The sequence below is a fragment of the Mesoplodon mirus genome, assembly GCF_964341445.2.
Source record: "Mesoplodon mirus genome assembly, chromosome: 4".
Lineage (NCBI taxonomy): Eukaryota > Metazoa > Chordata > Mammalia > Artiodactyla > Ziphiidae > Mesoplodon > Mesoplodon mirus.
Window position 1 is genome coordinate 160,459,065 of NC_138979.1, and position 10,269 is coordinate 160,469,333.

Below are 10,269 nucleotides of genomic sequence, written 5' to 3' on the forward strand. Positions count from 1 at the left end.
TTATCACTAGCCTTCTGTAAGCACTGAGTTAGTTGAGTTTAGCTCTGAGCAATGCCAAACTTTTTGATGACACCGGAGGGGTTCTAGAAGTTGAGCACTTGACTTCAGGAGATGAAGTCTCCAAGGGCAGCAGGAAGGTTAAGAGCCCGCATTGCTGCGCCTTCTGAAGGACGTGGGCCACCACCTCATTAGTAAATGGGAACACAAATGAAGCACTTTGCACAGCGCCTGACACAGTGGCGGTGCTTAACATGTGGTAGCTTATTTATTTTCAGGAATGGAAAGAGCTCAGAGATAATCTTAGTGCCTGCTGAGTACCAGGCATGTATATATGGTGTCCTGTAATCCAAACAAGCCTGAGGCCAACATTCATATACCCATTTTACAGATGAGGAACCTGGGGCGTACCGGGGTTGGCATCTTGTCAGAAACCAGGATTAAAAGCCGGTTCTGTCCAGCTCTATATTGTGTACTTTGCTTACCACACTCTGTCCCTTCTTAGGGACCTTTTGGGCAGGGATTTAACTCTGATTAGGGCTCTCATTTTTACACTCACTCTTCATTTACCTTCAGAGGAAGGGAATGTGTGGCTGAAGTTACCTGGGATCACTCTGCTTAGAGATGATAGGACACCTTAAAAGACTGTGCCCAAAAGTGGTCTGGAAGGCCTGAAGTTGAAGCCACACCATGAAAGGAAAGGAAAGGAAAGTTCTATCTCTGAGCCCAAAAGGAAACGTTATGGGCTTTGGGCATTTGTTCTGCACTGCGGATGGATGCAGGCAGAAGACCCCTCCAATCTCCCACCCCCAATTTTCCATTCCCTCCTCCCTCAAAGCAACTGCTTGAGCCTGGTTTTCACATCTGTGTTTCCTGGCCTGGCTGGCAAGTTTATCTTCGCACCTCAGAGGATTTGGTGCTGCTCCCGTTCTTTTTCACTTCCCTTGAAAAAAGGGAGGTGCTCTTGGGCTTTGTCCTGTTGTCTCTTCCTCCTCCTTTTCACATCACTTGAATCAAGTACAGCAGTCAAAAACAGCGACTTAGGGCTTCCCTGGTGGCGCAGTGGTTGAGAGTCCGCCTGCCGATGCAGGGGACACGGGTTCGTGCCCTGGTCCGGGAAGATCCCACATGCCGCGGAGCGGCTAGGCCCGTGAGCCATGGCCGCTGAGCCTGCGCATCCAGAGCCTGTGCTCTGCAATGGGAGAGGCCACAACAGTGAGAGGCCCGCGTACAGCAAAAAAAAAAAAAAAAGGGACTTATTGAGTATCCACCTTAACCAGCACTGCGGGTAGCACATCGGTCCTGGAGGATCTGCTTTAGATCACCAGTACTCCCTCCACCTGGAATCTCTGCTCTATCCTCTCTGTTTCCTGGGCCGTGCAACCCCCATGCCACCTCCTCTAGGAAGCTTTCACGGATCTCATCTGCTCCGTGTCCTTACGGCACTTGCACACCTCTCCTGCATGACTTTCCATATCCTGTACTTGGTTTATGGCTATTTGTATGTATGTCTTCCCCACTAGACTGAACATTTCCTTGAAGGCAGAAACAATCTTTTCTTTTTTTCTTTTTGGCCGAGCTGCGCAGTTTTTGTGGTTTTAGTTCCCCGACTAGGGACAGAACCCCGGGCCCTCGGTAGGGTGCGGAGTCCTAACCACTGGACCGCCAGGGAATTCCCACAATCTTTTCTTTATCTTTGTATTCTTCAAGAACCTAACTCAGTGCCTGCCATATTAAGAACAAAAAATTCATACGGTTGTTTGCTTAAACTCTTTCCAAAAAAGGATTTTAAGTGCCTTACTGAAATACATAAAGAGTAGCAGAAATGGGACTGAAGAAAAGCAAGGGTAAAGAAATCATGGAATGAGAGTGCTCTCTTCGGCAGCACATATACTAAAATTGGAACGATACAGAGAAGATTAGCATGGCCCCTGCACAAGGATGACATGCAAATTTGTGAAGTGTTCCATATTTTAAAGCAACTACATGCCAATAAAATTTTTTTAAAAAAAGAAAGAAATCATGGAATGAAAGCCCATAATAACAACAAAAATGTTTGAGTTCTTACTAATGCTGAGCACTGTTCTAATTGATTTACATGCATCACCTCATTTAATCTTTATAATAATCCTGGGAGGTGATTACTGTTATAATTATTTTACCTTTGAGGAAGCGGAGGCACAGAGAGGTTGTCACTTGCCCAAGTTCACACAGTGGGATGCGAACACAGGCAATGTGGTTTCAGAAGGCTGTGCTCATAACCACAGCCTTCAGGATACCAACCACAGACATTCTGTGTGTAGAGCTGGGTTATGAATCTGGCCCTGAGGTTTCTAGCAGTCGAAGCCAAGAAGAAAAGGCATTTAATGACAGGAGTGATTGTATTTATTAGAAACAATAAACCAAATCCTTGGGAGAAATGCAGCTTTTTGTAACCTTGAGTCTGAGAGAACTCATCAAGAAGACACTGCTTTTCAAACTTTATAAGTTGATCTTCCATGGATAAAAATTGTTAAACTCCCCAATACAGGTCTATTTGTTTATATTTATACATATGCACTGATGAACTAATATATTATGTGCATTGTAAAACACAAAAGTAGAAATTGAAAAGAATGAGAGAAACTATAAAAACACATGGAAGTTCTGCTGAGGACAATCTTGTACGCTCCCTGGGTAGACACAGGCCCCTCCTGAGTTCCCTGGTACGGTAGGTGATTCCATGGGATGGATCCTGGCAACAGATAACAGTGGCTGACTTCACATCACCATTTCTTATAACAACCAAAGCATGACACCGAAAATGCATTTCAGTGACAGCAATTCTAAAGGGATCAAAATAATGTTGTCCAAAGGAGTACATCTCTGATTGGCTGGTTTGATCTAGTAATAGCTATTCTATTTACTACATATATAAAACTAATATTGTAATATATAACTTATGTATATATATTATATATGTATAACTAATATCAATTGAGCCTTTTCTGTATGAGAGTCATTGTACTAGATGCTTTACTCATGCTCCCCATTTAATCCTTATTGCAGTCCTTTGAAGTAATTATCAGTATAATCACCATTTTACAGATGAGGAAACTGAGGCTCAGAGAGGTTAATTGGTTCATGGAGTAGAGCTGGGGTTTAGACTCATATTTATTAGATTCTGAAGCCAACGTTCTTTTTTTTTTTTGCGGTACGCGGGCCTCTCACCGCTGTGGCCTCTCCCCTTGCGGAGCACAGGCTCCGGACGCGCAGGCTCAGCGGCCATGGCTCACAGGCCCAGCCGCTCCGTGGCATGTGGGATCTTCCCGGACCGGGGCACGAACCCGTGTCCCCTGCATCGGCAGGCGGACTCTCAACCACTGCGCCACCAGGGAAGCCCCTGAAGCCAACGTTCTTCATCACCTTCTCTACTCCACAGAAAATTTGAATATAGATGGTTTTAAACAGTAGTTTCCCCCTTTCACAAACCTTTTTTATTTACCAAAAGAATGCATTCTTGTGGTAAAAAATGCAAACAAAACTGAAGTGTGCAAAGTAAAAAGGCCACCTTTTCCTACAAACAAGCTCACCAGGGTTTCCCCTGTTAGTCTGCTCTTTCTAAAGTCTTCTAGACTTCTTTCTACTTACTGAACATGTATATATACATATCAATTTTGCAAAAGTAGGATCAGAACATATATTTTACTTTGAACTCTCTCTTTAACGTGGCTATCTTTCCAGGGTGGTTCATGCAGATCTATTCACATATTAGGAGCAGATAACACAATTGACTACTTACCCCTCTCTTCTTAAAATATTCTCTCTGGGTTTTTCTTTCTGCCTTTTTTTTTTTTTTTTTTTTTTAATGGTACGCGGGCCTCTCAGTGTTGTGGCCTCTCCCGTTGCGGAGCACAGGCTCCGGACGCGCAGGCTCAGTGGCCATGGCTCACGGGCCCAGCCGCTCCGCGACATGTGGGATCTTCCCGGACTGGGGAATGAACCCATGTCCCCTGCATCAGCAGGCGGACTCTCAACCACTGCGCCACCAGGGAAGCCCTTTTTTTTTTTTTTTTTTTTTTTGTGGAACTTTGCAAATACTGTTTACTTCACTGAAACCTGGAGATGGGGAAAAGGTATGTGAAAGTCTGGGACACCAAGCCTAGGAGTGCATATTGACAAGGGCGACATACAAGGCCAAGGTGCTGAGGGCCCGCAGTGCCGTCCAGCTGCCCAGGGAACAGAGGTGGACGAACATCTCCATGACAAAGGCCTTGTAGACGCTAAGGAACATCAGTAGGAGGACTGCTGGCTGGAAAGTGTGGTACAGGTCATAGCATGTGATCATCCACACCTGGGCAGGTGCGACGACGTAATGGACCAGACAGATGTTGGAGTCAATGTTCATCTGGATGTATTTCCAGTCAAACTCAGTGCCCGAGCTCCAACCCAGAGGGAGATGTAGCAGGACATAATGAACTTGGCGGTGACCCAGCCCAGGGTAGGAACCATGATCTTGTATTCCCCCTTGCTGGCATTCTGGGACATGACAACGTTTAGGCCTATCAGGTCTGCCACAACCACGCTGGCCTTCATGAACTCCCCAATGAAGTCATAGATGCCACCTTCCCAACTGGGAAAGAAAGTGGCCAGGAACAGCATCTTGCACAGCTGCACGATCAGGTAGGTGACTCCGGCCTGGACACACTTCCAGAAGGTGCTGTACTCGGACAGCCTGCTGCACTTGTAGGTGATGAAGTAGGGGAGAAGTAGGCCAGGGCAAAGCAGTTCCCAAAGTGGAATAGTGTCATAGCGCCGGCTGCCCAGCCCACTGGAGCGCGCCTCTCTGCCTCGGAGGCCTGGCGCCTGAGCCTGGGCCTGGCGCCCACCTTCCTTCTGCTTCTTTTTTTTTTTTCCTCTGGGTGACTCTAAAGTTTAGTCCCTTTTCTTTCTCCCTTCTTTTCCTTCTTCTTCTATTGCCTTGCCTCTAGAGCTTATCCATCTATATGCTAACAACTCCCAGACTTACTTCACTCTTTACCTGGAACACTGCAATTTTCTCTGTTTTCAATTTGCTTTGTTGTTAGTTTTAAGCCTATTGGAGGATGTATATTTGCGTTTGCTTATACTTACAAAAAGAAAGTCTGGAAGGAAACTAATGAAAGGGGTTACCTGTGTGTGGTGGTGGGGAGTGGAGGGAATTGGGAATAAACTAACCAAGATCAAAGGCACCAGGCTTGAGATTACGAACAGAGTTAATTGGGAGAACTTGGGTTTGGCCTGTGGTCTTGTCTCTCCTTTACGGATGAAATAGAGGTGACAGAAGAAATGTAATGAACTTGGTGGGGAGAGGACCACAAGGCCTTAAAACCTGGTCTGAGGCCTAGCTGTTCCTGTGGGGTACCTGTGCCTGTTTCCTTGGGGCAGCGGAGGGGTAAGTTATCCACAAGCCTTCTTCCCTGTCCAGGTGAATTCCCCAAGGGCACCTGCAAAGGTCCTGTAAATAAAGCAGGTGTCAATCTAATGACATAGCCCACCCTTTGCAAGCTCTCCTCCTGGCTAAGGATAGGGCTGCCTGCCCTCTGCCTAAATGGGAATGCTGCCTGCGGGTAAGTTTCCTTCCCCTTCGCTTCCATAAAGTGATCCTCCCATTCAACAAAAATAGATATTCAACCTTCCTATTATAAAACTTATCAAACACATAAAAACTGAGAGAATGGCATAATGAACCACCTTGAATGAATGGTAAAATGAACCCCTGATTCAATAATTATTGACATTTTGTCACATATGCTTTACCCTTCCTTTCTTCCTCCCTTCCTTCCTTTCTTTCTTTCTTTCTTCCTTCCTTCCTTCCTTTCTTTCTTTCTTTCTTTCTCTTCCTTTTTTTTAAAAATCAGGTAACAAAAGATCAGTGTTTAATGGCAAACAGTGGGGGGGGCACTTTTTCTTCTTCTTTTCCTCTGATTTTTAAAGAGCAAATACCTAAAGTCCTATCATTTCAACCCTGAATTCTTACAAACATATCTGAAAATTTAGGACCTTTTCTTACTATTATCACCTCTAACAAATTTAACATTAATTCCTTAGAATATTATTAATTCCTTAGAATACATTAAAATCCAGTCTATATTCAAATTTACCGCAAAATTAAATGACTTTAAAGCCATAAAGAATGCCAGATCGGAGTTGCAAACGAAACCAGAGAAGCTAGCATCAGCCCAGCAGCCCTCTCAGCACAGGTCTCTGAGAAATGCCAGTGTCCAGGAGTGAGGGGCGTTCCTTGGGAAAAGCAAGTAATAGTAGTTCTTATTGAGCACTTACTGTGGACCCCCCTGGGCTATGGCTTCTGACTGGAAGAGATGACATTAGCTCTTTGTGTGTCTTCATAGTATTGAACATAATGCCTACATAGAGTAGACACTCAACTAATTGAGATGTGAATTGATCATCATACCTCCCTGCTGTTAAGTGTTTCTTTGCAGCAAAGGAGTGACTTCACTGTTTAATTCAATCATTCGAATAAAGTGGATATTATTATCCCTATTTTACAGAGGAGGAAACTGAGGGTCAGACTTGTCTAAGTTCCCTAAACTAGAACGTAGAGGAGCTGAGCTTCAACTCAGGTTAGTCTGACTCAGAGTCTGAGTGGTCATCTGTCTTGGTAATCACCAAGGGACTCTTATAGGGGTAGTAAAGGCCTGAGTCGGGGTAGAGTCCTGGGCAAAGAGAGGGTAAAAGGGCGGGGTGGGGGGCGGGGAAGAAGAGAAAGGAACAAAGGAAGGAAGCCAGGAGATTATGATGTCATGGAATTAAAACTAGCAGCCATTGGATAAAGAGCCATGGTATACAGGGAACACAGGTATTTGTTCTGCTGTGGAACGAATGAGAAGCTTTTGAACCTCAACCCTCAAACTCTTGAGTCAGGTCCATGGACATCACTATGTACTCAGAGCTAGTCCAGGATCTGCTCCACACTAGGAGCTCAAGTATCTGTTGAATGAATGACAGTGCATGAGTGAATGTGTGAGTAAGTGAATAACTGAATAAATGATGGACTAATATGTAAACTATTTAATAAGGCATTGAGTGGCTGCATTAATTGAATGACAAATGGATGAATTCTTTAAATATCTATAGAAGGAGAATGAGGTGGGAAGACAGCTACATCTAACAGCAGCAACATGTCCAGAGCATTTTATCATGAGACCTGTGCTAAGAACTTCATAAGCAGTTTTTCATTTAATTCTCAGAGCAAACTCTCCAGTACTATTATCATTCTTTAAGTGAGGAATTAGGTCTGGAGATGTGAGAAAACTTGTTCAAGGGCACATAGGCACAGAGCTGGAATTTTAATCCTGCCATTATGCTCCAAAGCTCAGGCTTTTCACTATACAGTCAGTGTTCAATCAATATTATTACTTCACTCAATACCGGACTTGTTTTTGTAGCTGATCCAAATACAGGTGAACCACCACTTATACAACCCCTGGAAAGCTGTAAATTTAAACACAGTTAATTACTTATCTCAGCTCATTATGTAAAGGAAGCTGTCCTATTGTATGCCCCTTTATAAGTGAAGGATTACCCTGAACTCATCTGCGTCCTAAATCTGAATTTTGTTCAAAGCAAGGTATATATTAACTAAAGATATCTACTTGTAGGAGTTGGTTTAATTATTGCTGGGAATCTGGGATTTTTGGTGTTTGGACAGCTTATGATGAGACCCTTAATTTTGTGACAGCTCATCTTAATGGTTTAAATAAAGGTAGATTAAAATGTACCAAATCCAAAATCCATTAAAGACAAGATATGTTCAATATATGTAAAAATAAGCAGATTTCTTCATGATAAAAGCCAAGTCCAATTACAAACCACAAACTCAGAAAAAAATATTTCTAGTTCCTGTCGTAGACCAAGGGCTGTCTTTATATAAAACTCTCTTTAATCAATAAGAAAAGGTCTATAACCAAATAGCAAAATGGGGCAAAGGATATTCACAGGAAAGGAAATATAAATGGCTCTTAAATGGATGAAAAATGTTCTCCTTTACTCATAATGAAAATTGTAAATTAAAACCACACTGAGAGACTAAGTTTTCACCTATTAGATTGGCAAAGATAAAAAAAAATGTGATGACACACTATGCTGTCTTAGGGGTAGGAAGGCTACACTCATACTTTGTTTTGGGGGGAATAAACTGGTACAACTTCTACGAAGAGAAACTTGGCAAAATCTATCTAAATTACTATACGCATACACTTTGAAGGTACAGTTACACCTACACGTGTGCAAAATTATGTATGTGCAAGGTTACCAATTGTAGCATGGTTTAAGAGCAAAAGAAGGAAACGACCTTAAGGTTCATCAATAGAGGACTGGATAGGGACTTCCCTGGTGGTGCAGTGGTTAGGAGCTGCCTGCCAGTGGAGGGGACGTGGGTTCGATCCCTGGTCCGGGAAGATCCCACATGCCGCAGAGCAACTAAGCCCTTGCACCACAACTACTGAGCCTGTGCTCTAGGGCCCATGCTCCAGAACAAGAGAAGACACCACAATGAGAGGCCCACCCGCGCACTGCTACGAAGAGTAGCCCCTGATCGCCGCAACTAGAGAAAGCCCACGTGCAGCAACGAAGACCCAATGCAACCAAAAATAAATAAATAAATTTATTTAAAAAAGCAAGCTACATAAGAGTAGTATATTACATTTATACTTTAAAGAAAGGACAAAAGTGCTCTCTGAGAGATTTGCTTCTTTATGCATAACAGATCTCTGGCATGATGCCTTAGAAACGATGTTGGTTGCTTTTTTTTTCCTTAATACATCTTTATTGGAGTATAATTGCTTCACAATACTGTGTTAGTTTCTGTTGCACAACATAGCGAATCAGCCATATGCATACACATGTCCCCATATCCCTTCCCGCTTTTTAAAATTTATTTAAATTAATTTTATGTATTTATTTATTTTTGGCTGCATTGGGTCTTCATTGCTGAGCGCGGGCTTTCTCTAGTCGCTGAGAGCGAAGGCTACTCTTCATTGTGGTGCGCGGGCTTCTCATTGCGGTGGCTTCTCTTGTTGCAGAGCATGGGCTCTAGAGTGCAGGCTCAGTAGTTGTAGCAAATGGGCTCAGTAGTTGTGGTGCACGGGCTTAGTTGATCTGCAGCATGTGGGCTCTTCCCGGACCAGGGCTCGAACCCGTGTCCCCTGTATTGGCAGGAGGATTCTTAACCACTGTGCCACCAGGGAAGCCCTCCCCTCCCTCTTGAGCCTCCCTCCCATCCTCCCTATCCCACCCCTCTAGGTCATCGCAAAGCACCGAGCTGACCTCCTTGTGCTATGCTTCTGCTTCCCACCAGCCAACTATTTTACATTCGGTAGTGTATATACATCAATGTTACTCTCACTTTGCCCCAGCTTCGCCCTCCCACCCCATGTCATCAAGTCCATTCTCTATGTCTACCTCTTTATTCCTGCCCTGCAACTAGGTTCATCAGTACCTTTTTTTTTTTTTTAAGATTCCATCTATATGCGTTAGTGTATGGTATTTGTTTTTCTCTTTCTGACTTACTTCACTCTGTATGACAGACTCTAGGTCCATCCACCTCACTACAGATAATAACTCAATTTCGTTTCTTTTTATGGCTGAGTAATAGTCCATTGTAGATATGTGTCACATCTTCTTTATCCATTCATCTGTTGATGGACATTTAGGTTGGTTCCATGTCCTGGCTATTGTAAATAGTGCTGCAATGAACATTGTGGTGCATGTCTCTTTTTGAATGATGATATTGGTTACTTCTGAAAAGAGAAACTGTAGAAAGGGAACAGGGCTGAAATTTGAATCTTGAATACTTTAGTAAATTCCTGAACCAATATTTACAAGCATTTTGAATAATACACAGTGGCACTGTGGTCCCTCCCTACTTCAGCACCCCCAACCCCATCCTAAGACCCCCCAGTGGATGCCTGAAACCGCGGAGAATACCGAATCCTATATATACTATGTTTTTCCCTATACTAACTAGTTGGGTAGCGTCTACAGCATGGATAGGCTGATGGGAGGGCTGATTCACTCACTTCCCAGGTGGGACAGAGCTGGGGGATGAGAGGTTTCATCAGGCTACTCAGGACAGTGAGCAATTTAAAACTCATGAATGTTTGTTTCTGGAATTTTTCATTTAATATTTTTCCACTGCAGTTGACCGCAGGTAACTGAAACCAAGGAGAGCAAAACTGCAGGTAAGGAAGGACTACTGTATTATTATTTAGATATCATTTATGTATATAA

At 43.5% G+C, this 10,269-nt stretch overlaps 1 pseudogene across 1 annotated transcript; it reads right to left on the reverse strand.

Annotated features, from left to right (window-relative positions):
- Positions 1 to 3,935: 3,935 nt before the first annotated feature.
- On the reverse strand, positions 3,936 to 4,963 carry LOC309802560 (BOS complex subunit TMEM147-like; annotated as a pseudogene). Its single transcript has one exon. The product of its transcript is annotated as a BOS complex subunit TMEM147-like (transcript).
- Between the last annotated feature and the right edge of the window lie 5,306 nt (positions 4,964 to 10,269).